The sequence below is a fragment of the Capsicum annuum genome, chromosome 3 (assembly GCF_002878395.1).
Source record: "Capsicum annuum cultivar UCD-10X-F1 chromosome 3, UCD10Xv1.1, whole genome shotgun sequence".
Classification (NCBI taxonomy): Eukaryota; Viridiplantae; Streptophyta; class Magnoliopsida; order Solanales; family Solanaceae; genus Capsicum; species Capsicum annuum.
Window position 1 is genome coordinate 160,965,557 of NC_061113.1, and position 9,629 is coordinate 160,975,185.

General features: G+C 36.0%; 1 non-coding gene across 1 annotated transcript; it reads left to right on the forward strand.

Annotated features, from left to right (window-relative positions):
• The first annotated feature begins 9,300 nt into the window (after positions 1-9,300).
• On the forward strand, positions 9,301-9,407 carry LOC124897314. The gene has a single exon (XR_007054036.1). It is a non-coding gene; the product is annotated as a small nucleolar RNA R71 (small nucleolar RNA).
• The last annotated feature ends 222 nt before the right edge of the window (positions 9,408-9,629 follow it).

Consider the following 9,629-nt stretch of genomic DNA (forward strand, 5'->3'; position numbering starts at 1 on the left):
TTCACACTATATGAGGAACTATAGATTTTCCTTCACAAATATGTGCTATAAATGCCCTACGTGCCCTCTTGACTAGTTTTTAGGAACTAATCGCTGACACAATTCTAATAGGAGTAGACTAAAGTAATTTCCCACTCAAATTATCCATCTCAAGCATCGTAACAATAATGGTTTTTGCATACAGTTGATAATGCTCAACTTACACCATTATTTAGTGTAAGGCATTATCGTTAATATAAACCCAACAAAAGTTAGGGTCGTATCCACAAGGAGTGCAAACATGTTTTCAAATCCTTGGTATGTTGAGAGTTAACTAAGTAGGGGGGGTATGATTTAGAATCTTTGTTTGAACCAAATCAACCTATGACACTAAACGAGAGTAGATAATTATTGAATAAACTCCAATGAGAGAGGAGAGTTGGGTTTATACAATATTAGGGGTCATTCATGTATGGGTGTTTTTGGTTTAGTCCATTTCTTAGTCAAAGATTTGGGTAGGCTAGATTTCAACTCTTATTGTTATTGTTTCAACGAAACACTAATTTGCACTCATGGATTCTTTCGGATACCTCATGAGTTTGACAAACTTACCAATCCAAAACCTTAACTTAGCATCCCTAAATCTAGGATGATGCCCATCAAGCTTGCTAAATCGCATAACATTCTTATTTCCAAGATAATTCTAAGGAAATTACTAGTATCAAATAGCTGTTCATAATTACTTATCACCCACACCACTCTTTCAAAGATGATGTGGGATCCAAGTCAATTGGGGATTTCACCAAAAATTATTATTTCAACCATGGAGTATTAAAAAAAGTCAACATCAATAGCTAATAATTTGGACTAAAAATCAACACCCATACATACTAACACCCTATTCAAGCTTAACCCCAAGATAAATATTTAGCTCCTCATGAAACCGAAGAAAAGGAATACACCTAAGATGTCATTCAATGATTCCATTAAAGATGCAAAGAATGAATAATCCTAACTTTTATCCTCCAATTACAACTAAAAATCTCTTGGTAATTTAATAAAAGTTGTTCTTTTTCAAAATTGGAGTGTTTTCTCTCTACTCAAAATTTAAATTTAGTTGCAAGATGCCACAATTGTGCAAGGGTTTGAACTTTTTTCACTTGGGAGCAGCTCTGTGAATTTACATTCTTGCCCTTGGATAGTTTTTTCTCCATTGCGATCACACTCTTTTTATCAGGATTGTGCTTTTGCGATTGCATAGCTTCTGATCGCGATCCCCATTAATGACCCTAGTTTATTGACTACAATCGTAACTCTCAGATCGTAATCTCGGTAACTAAGGGTGGCCTGGTCTCCAGCTCTTGCTCCTTTTTTTCCATTTTTCTTTCCTTTAAACTTGATTTTAACTTATTTTCATCATAGGTCTTGCAAGATCACAAATACTGGAAATTAATGAATTCAAATGGATAATTTAGTCATATTTACACAATTTAATCATAGTAGTGCACAAAAATTTGGATATCAATGCGTGGTAAATTTGCCACTTATCAATACCCCTAACTTAAATCTTTATTTGTCCTTAAGCAATACTACTTCTTATATAATGACACTATGCACAATAAGCCCATCCATGAAACCAAATAATTACAATGATTCTAAATTTAACTAGTACCAATAGTAAGCCCTTAAACATGGGAAAAGATATCCGCATGACTCTCCTCAAACTTAATCACACTCTCAAGGGTGGAAAATACTTTTAATAATAACTAAGAAACAACCACTAACTCTCTAGACGTTACTCTCCACCAATATCGACTCAGCTACACTTCTTTGCCTTATTTTTGGAAGATGACCATTTCACCCAAATCTATTAGTCTACATGCCTCCACACAAATGGAAATCCCACACACTAAAGTATCCATTATGCAACATGGGATTAAAGTTAAGGAACTCACTTTCACAAAGAATCTCTCAGTGCAAACAAGTATCATGCCATATGCTTGCCTTTATTTTCAATTGCCTTTAACTTGAAGACACTTGGTTGGAGATCTTGAATGACTTTTTCAAGCTTGTAATATAGGATCAGGCAAGGTAGGATAAAAATTTGGGATCAAAGTGACTACACGCTCCTTTAACTCTACATAACACACTATTCAATTAAACTTTGGTTCATGGGCCACTTCATTTCTTTCCAACTCACATATGTGCCCACTTTTACTACCTTGATTTACCTATTTTTTGAAAGTATTTTCGTCTCATTCTCTTTTCTTTGTACAATTCATTCATTTGTTTCCTTTGTTGTTTCCTTTATTTTTCTATTAATTTGTTCACATCATTTAGCTCTTAGCCACTCAATTAAAATTTCGCTGACCAAAATTGCCTCTTAAAGATTCACCATGTGCAACTTAGGCTTTTAGCCTCAAGTTGCATTTTTGAGTTCAAGGTCGGTAGGGTTCCAAAGAAGGATAAAAGTCAAATGGCTCATGGCTTTTAATGTGGTTGATAAAGAAGGGTTCGAAGGCTCAAAATGGGTGACTAGAGATACAATCTATGTACGGGTAGGCTTTTTAGGCTAAAGTGGCTTTCCATGTTCATGAAGAAGGCCTAAGATCGTCTCACCAACCATGATTAATAAAGATTAGCTTTGAGAGACTAACGATACAAGTAGAGGTAGAAAAACTAGCCCAAACCCATTTGACCCGCCTATGTTTTGATGGGTTGAGCTAGAGTGATTTTGAAGATGGGCTGATTTGGGTCAGCCCAAGTAAACCCATCATAAATCATCAATCCAAATGGGCTCACAATGATGCCTAACGTTGACCCATAAATGTTTTTAAACCTAGTACTTATAGTTCCACTATTAATATTTTCAATTTTTTTTAGTTTCTTCAATCATATTTTTTTTTGTCTTGAAAAAATTATTGTAATAAATAATCTTTTTATTGAAAAAAATATTTTTGTCTTATACCATCCCCTCCCCCTCCCACAAAAAATATTTTTTTTAGAAGTTATTTTTTTAATTTATCTTTTATAAAAAAAGTAATTTTTTTCTTACACCATCCTCCCTCCCCCCCGCACAAAAAAAGATATCTCATATTTTTACTACCCCACCCACCCTCTCTACCCACCCACCCCAGCCCCCACCCCCAATTTTTTTATTATGCATATAAGAGGTTTAAAAATAAATTACATAGAAAATACTATGAATAAAAACACAAAGTAAAGTTTTAAAGATAGTATAGTGCTTATGTCTAGTTAATCAAGGAGAGAACTAATATCAACAAGAGATTTATAATTAACTTTATTGATGTGATGGTTTTAAATGGTGGATCAAATTAAACATTTAATATACGTGGTAGGTTGTGTTATGAATAGTTTTATTACATTCTTTTAGTTTTCTTTATTTTTACTTGCAAATAATAATTATAACAATATAAATGTAAATATAAAAAGATAATAAAAAATATCATTCCAACCTAAATTGCTATTATAATAATTGTTCAATGATGGGTTAAGTTGGACGGATTGAGCTATAACCCATTGTTTAGCCCATCTTGGCCCAACCCATCTTAGCCCATCTATATTTCGGGCGGTTTGGGCAATGACACATTTGTTGGTTTAGCCTATTTTGACACGCCCAAATTTGTCCAACCCATCTATTTTTTTACCCATAGGTGCAAGGTATAGATGACACAAGTAAGCATGAGAGTTAAATTACTAAGCTCACCACAAAAGGCATGCAAACTATTCAAAGGGGCTTAATTGCATTTTCTACTAGAGACAAGTGAAGCTATTTTTTACACACTATCAATCAAAGACTTTGGAGTCACAAAAAGAGGAAAGTGTTGTTACCAAACCATTCACGTCCATACCCTTAATTTTTATGCAAAAAAAATTAGGACGGAGGGGATGCTTGTTTTGCATTTTCACCGTGTAAGATTGGCTATTGTAAGCACTAAATAAAACCTTTATCTCATATTTCTACTCTCACAAGGTCAAACCATATGGCTTCTGAGACTTCACTATAGGCATAAGGGCAATCTCAAATCTATAAATCCATAGGTACTCAGAATTCCCCTACATCTATGATTAATAAAGCCCCCAAAACAATCATTTTCCTTTAAGAATTTTCTCACTCAATCTATTATACAAAAAGGAGCATCTACATCTTTATTAAAATAAGGGCTTAAGATGAATAAACTGAAAATACAACAATCAATTCACAAAGTCTCTATATTTTGTATGAACTAAATGTGAATTATGAGACACAAACACACCCTCAACTTAAAGGCTTATGGGTCACTCACTACATATTATAAAAGCATAAGAAGGGTTAGAGGGACTCCTTAAAGCTGCAACATGGATTAAATTTTTCTGAACCTCCACGATAGCGGAAAGCATAACCGCAATCGCGTGACCGTGATCGCGGTACCTGAGACTGATTTCCTTTGTTTTGCTCAGTTTTTCTACTCAGCTGCCAACTTCCCAACATGATTTCTCTAGCTTTTTGGACTTATAATCTGTCCAAAACACCTGCAAAGCACCAAAACTATGTGAATTAGTCAAATATAAATGTAATAAACATGTAACCAATGGGTTTTCTTCCATCAGTGCCTTATTTAACGTTGCCGCACAATGCTGCATTTTCAACATTGATGTTCCTGGAAATGCAACAACTAAACTTTGGTCTCTTGAGGTACGCGTACATTGTAGTGCTTCAACCTTACCAATTTACAATGAACGTCGTATTCTCGGGGTCCTCTAACTCGATCACACCAATAGGGTACACACTCAAAACCACAAAGGGCCCGACCACTTGGAATGAAGCTTACTCACAAAAAGCATCAAGTGAGAGTTATAGAGGAGTACACTATTTCCCACATAAAATTCCCGCCTTAGGATCTTCGCTTTATGTCACTTTATTTTTTTCTTAAATAAAGCGATCTTTCATAGGCCTTGAGTCAAAAGTCCTCCAACTCGTGAAGTTTAGTGACCCTCGACTTTGAAGCTTCTTCCCAATTCGTATTTAACTTCTTCAATGCCCATACCACCTTATGCTCAATTTTGATGAGCAACTGACATGCCTTTCCAAACAGCAATTGGTAGGGGGACATACGAATTAGGGTTTTGTAGGCCATTCTATATGCCCAACGTGCATCATCGAGTTTCCTGGACCAATTAGTTCGGCCAATATTTATGGTTTTCTCAAAGATAACTTTGATATTCCAATTGGACACTTCGACTTGGCCGCTCGTTTGGGGCGTGATATGGTACAACAAACTTATTCTTCACCCCATATTTGTCAAGAAGAGACCCAAAAACCTGGTTGTAAAATTGTGATCCTCCATTACTAACAATGGCTCACAACATTCTAAATCTTGTAAAAATGTATTTCTTCAAGAAGCAGGTGATGTATTTTCTATCATTGTTTGGAAGAGCTATGACCGTTACCCATTTGGAGATATAATCAATCGCCGCCAATATTATTTTTTACCAAAAGAGCTCACAAAAAGGCCTACAAAATAAATTCCCCATATGTCAAAAAGTGCGACTTTAAGATTGGGTTTAAGGGGCATCTCATGCCTTCTCGAAATGCCATATTACATTTGTCATTCATGAAATGCTTTAACCAATTCCATGGTATCTCTATGAATGGTGGCCAATAATAACCACATTGAAGAACTTTGGCGGCGGTTTAAATTCCCTTATGGTGACCATCAAAAGAAGATGAGTGACACGCTTCACGAATGTATTTCATTTCAACTTCCATGACACAACAATGAATCATACCATCCATTCATTCTTGAAATAGGAAGGGTTCATCCCAAAAATTACTTCTTTGCATTGAATAAGACCTGCTTCCTTTGATAATAGCTAAGATTCTTAGGGAGTACACCATTTACCACATAATAAGCATTGTTGGCAGACCATGGTGCAACATTCCCTTAGATTGACATAACTAGCACATTGGAAAAAGTATCGTCAATCTCAATCTCACTCCACATTTTATGATTATTTTCAAGGTAGGAAAAATAGTCGGCAACTTGATTTTCTCAACCCATTTGATTTTTTACCTTAAAATCAAACTCTTGGAAGAGCAAGATCTATATAATCAAGCATGGTTTATCTTCTTTCTTCTCCATGAGGTACTTAAGAGCGGCATGATCCATGTGTACCACTACTTTTGTGTCCAATAAATTGGCACAAAACTTTTTGAAAGCATACACCACCGCCAATAATTCTTGCTCTGTAACCATGTAGTTATGTTGAGCATCATTCAATGATTTTCCTTCATAATAAATTGGATTGAACAACTTATCCTTCCGTTGTCCTAACACCGCACCTAGAGCAACACCACTTGCATCACATATTAGTTTAAAGGGTGAAGACCGATTTGGGGCAAAAATAATAGGGGGTGTTACAAGAAGCTCCTTGAGATGATTAAATGCCTCAAATTTTAATTTTTTTCAAGGAGTTTGCACAACGGGTGTGCAATATTTAAAAAATCTTTGATGAATCATCTATAAAAACCCGCATGACTAAAGAAGCTTCTCACCCCCTTCACGGAGATAGGAGGAGGAAACTTTACAATCACCTCAACTTTTCCTTGCTCCACTTGGATACCATCACGCGAGATTTTATGGTCAGACATAATTCCCTCCTTCACCATGAAGTGGCATTTTCCCAATTCAAAACTAGATTGGTTTCCACAGACCTTCACTTTGCTTAAGTGAGCAAGGCACGATTCAAATGACTCCCCTACGATGGAAAAGTCCTCCATGAAAACCTCCATTGAATGTTCCACCATATCTTCAAAGATAGATAGCATGCATCATTGGAATGTCATCGGAGCATCACATAACCCAAAAGCCATGTGCTTGAAGGTGAATGTGCCATAAGGACAAGTGAATGTTGTCTTTCTTGATCTTTTGGGGAAATGCAAATTTGGTTATACCCCGTGTTGCCGTCAAGAAAGCAATACCACTCTGTCCTGGCTAGACTATATAGCATTTGATCTATAAAAGTCATTGGGAAATGGTCCTTCTCAATCCAAGAGTTCAACTTATGATAGTCCATACACACTCTTCATCCCGTGACCGATGGACAGGGATAAGATCATTATTTTTATTTTGTACTAACATTATGCCACCCTTTATTTGGACACATTACACCATACTTACCCATGTTCTATTTGAGATCGTGTCGATTACTCCAGCATCAAGCCACTTTGTGATTTTTTTTTACCACTTCTTGAATTGGTTGGTTGAGCCTCCTTTGATGTTCCACTCTTGGGACATGATCTTTATTTAGTTTTAGCTTATGGGAACAAATGCCGGGAGATATGCCTATATTATTTCCGCAATCGTCCATCCGATGGCACGAATAAACTTTATCACTATATTTCTCAAAGCTTACTCTTGGTCGGGCTCAAAATCACTTGCAATAATGATAGGAAAAGTGTTTCCATTACCCAAGAATACATACCGGAGATGTAGAAGTAACGACTTAAATTTAAGTTGAGGTGGCTCAAGGATGGATGGCTTTGTGGGTGGACTCTCACAAATTTTTAGATCAAGATCCAACTTTAATAGGTTATTTGTGTAAGATTCAAGTCCCTTTAAAGAGCCAACCACTTCATCAAACTCTTAAATCATCACTTTAATAATTCCTCAAGACTCCTACTAATGGGTCATTCACTAATTTCACATAAACATACTTCATTATCTCATTATTAATGGAATCAATTACTGAGATCACTAGCAAGTCCATTGGTTGTTTCATGGCATTACATACATTGAAAGAAACTTCTTTATCATTTATTCAAAACTTCATCTCGCTGCACTCCACATCCACCAATTCCCTCTCAGTGGCTAAAAATGACCTTCCAAGAGTAATAGAGATTTCATGGTCTATGACACAATTAAGGATCACAAAGTTGGCAGAAAGATAAATCAGTCTACTTTTTCTAGCACATCATGTAATACCCCTATAGGTTTATTGATAGAATGGTCGATAATTAATAATCTTATAGTGGTAGATTGTGATTTCCCCAACCCTAGCTTGTGAAATACAGAATATGCCATTAAATTGATACTCGCCCCATGTTCATACAAGGACTTCGTAAATTTGAACATTTTGATGGTTTTCAATGGATTGTGAATGCACCGAGGTCTTTCTTATTTTCCGCCATCGTGCATGAAAGTATTGTACTACAATGATAAGTTACTTCTATTGTCTCCACCCTCATAAGTTATTTTTGGAAGACTTATTCCTTCATAAACTTAGCATAACCCGACATTTGTTACAAGGATTCTATCAATGGAATATTGATGGATAGGTTGCTAAATTTTTAAACAAAATTCTTGAACTTGACATTGTCCCCTTTTTTCTTTAATCATTGTGGAAAAAGAGGAAGAATTTTATTGGTGGCATGGAGACAATTTGAGGTTCTTTCACCTTAAAACATTCAATGATAACTTCATTTGACTTTAAATCATCATCATTAGGCCTCTTTATTTTCACATTTACTTGCTTATCATTTGTTCTTCCATCGGGGTCATCATCAAGCTCTACATCCCTGCCAAGAGTTTTCCCACTTCTAGGGACAATAGCATTTATTACCATACCACTCGATATATCTCCATTATGCTTTGCATTGAGATGTGCCAATAGTTGATTCAATTGTGCCTCTAATTATTGGATGGCGGTTTAATGAGAATCTACCGTTAGGGTAACTTGGAGAAGTTACTTCTCATTTCCCTTATTATCTTGTCAATCCCCTCGACTTCCATCAAGATTCAGGCCAAGACGTCTTCATTTATACACCTTTCCATTTCAAGAGAGGAGATGTCTTGGTTCATATTTTTCCATCCTTGGTTCCCACCTTGCCTTTAGAAGGAAATATAGAAACCCCTCAATTTCTGGCTACCTACCTCATCTGTTTATCAAGTATCTTCCTTTCCACTTCGTACTACACCCTAGTATTCCTTGAAGCTATAACATTGACACCTTATAAGGAGGTTCCCATCACATATTAAGTAAGAAGTTCAAGGTGTGTCATATAACCTTGATCATAGTTGCATCTGTTTCCTCTTCTATTTTTCTTTGATATTGGCCCACAAAGGATCGGAGGGAGCCTCCATAGCCACCTCAGCATCCTTCGTGTTCCAACCTCTAGATAACCTAGTCACTTGATCTTACCTGCTAGATGTAACTTTATAAGGCAACTTGACAAGGGATCCTTCAGATGCGTTGTCAAACACGGTTCTATTCAATTGATCTAACACCCGATCAAATATTTGGAGTAGCATCTTCTCAGGTAATTCATGGTTCGGGAATTTCATGATTTTATCCTCGAACCTTTGGCATACTTCAAATAAAGGCTCACCACTATATTGACAAAAATATGTGATTTTGTCCCTTAATTTCAACATCTTTGACAGAGGGAAATATCAGTCCAAAAGGGTATTGATATGCCCAAATTATAGTTTTATTATGAGAGAGTAAGCATTTCCTATCAAATATAGAACCTAACTGGATTGGGTGTCAAATCCCACAGAGAATATCGTGTTCACTAAGTATTGTGACTGTTATTAGATAGTTGATCTAAAGTTTCGAAATAAAGGGGGTTTGGAAATGTTAACAATGTT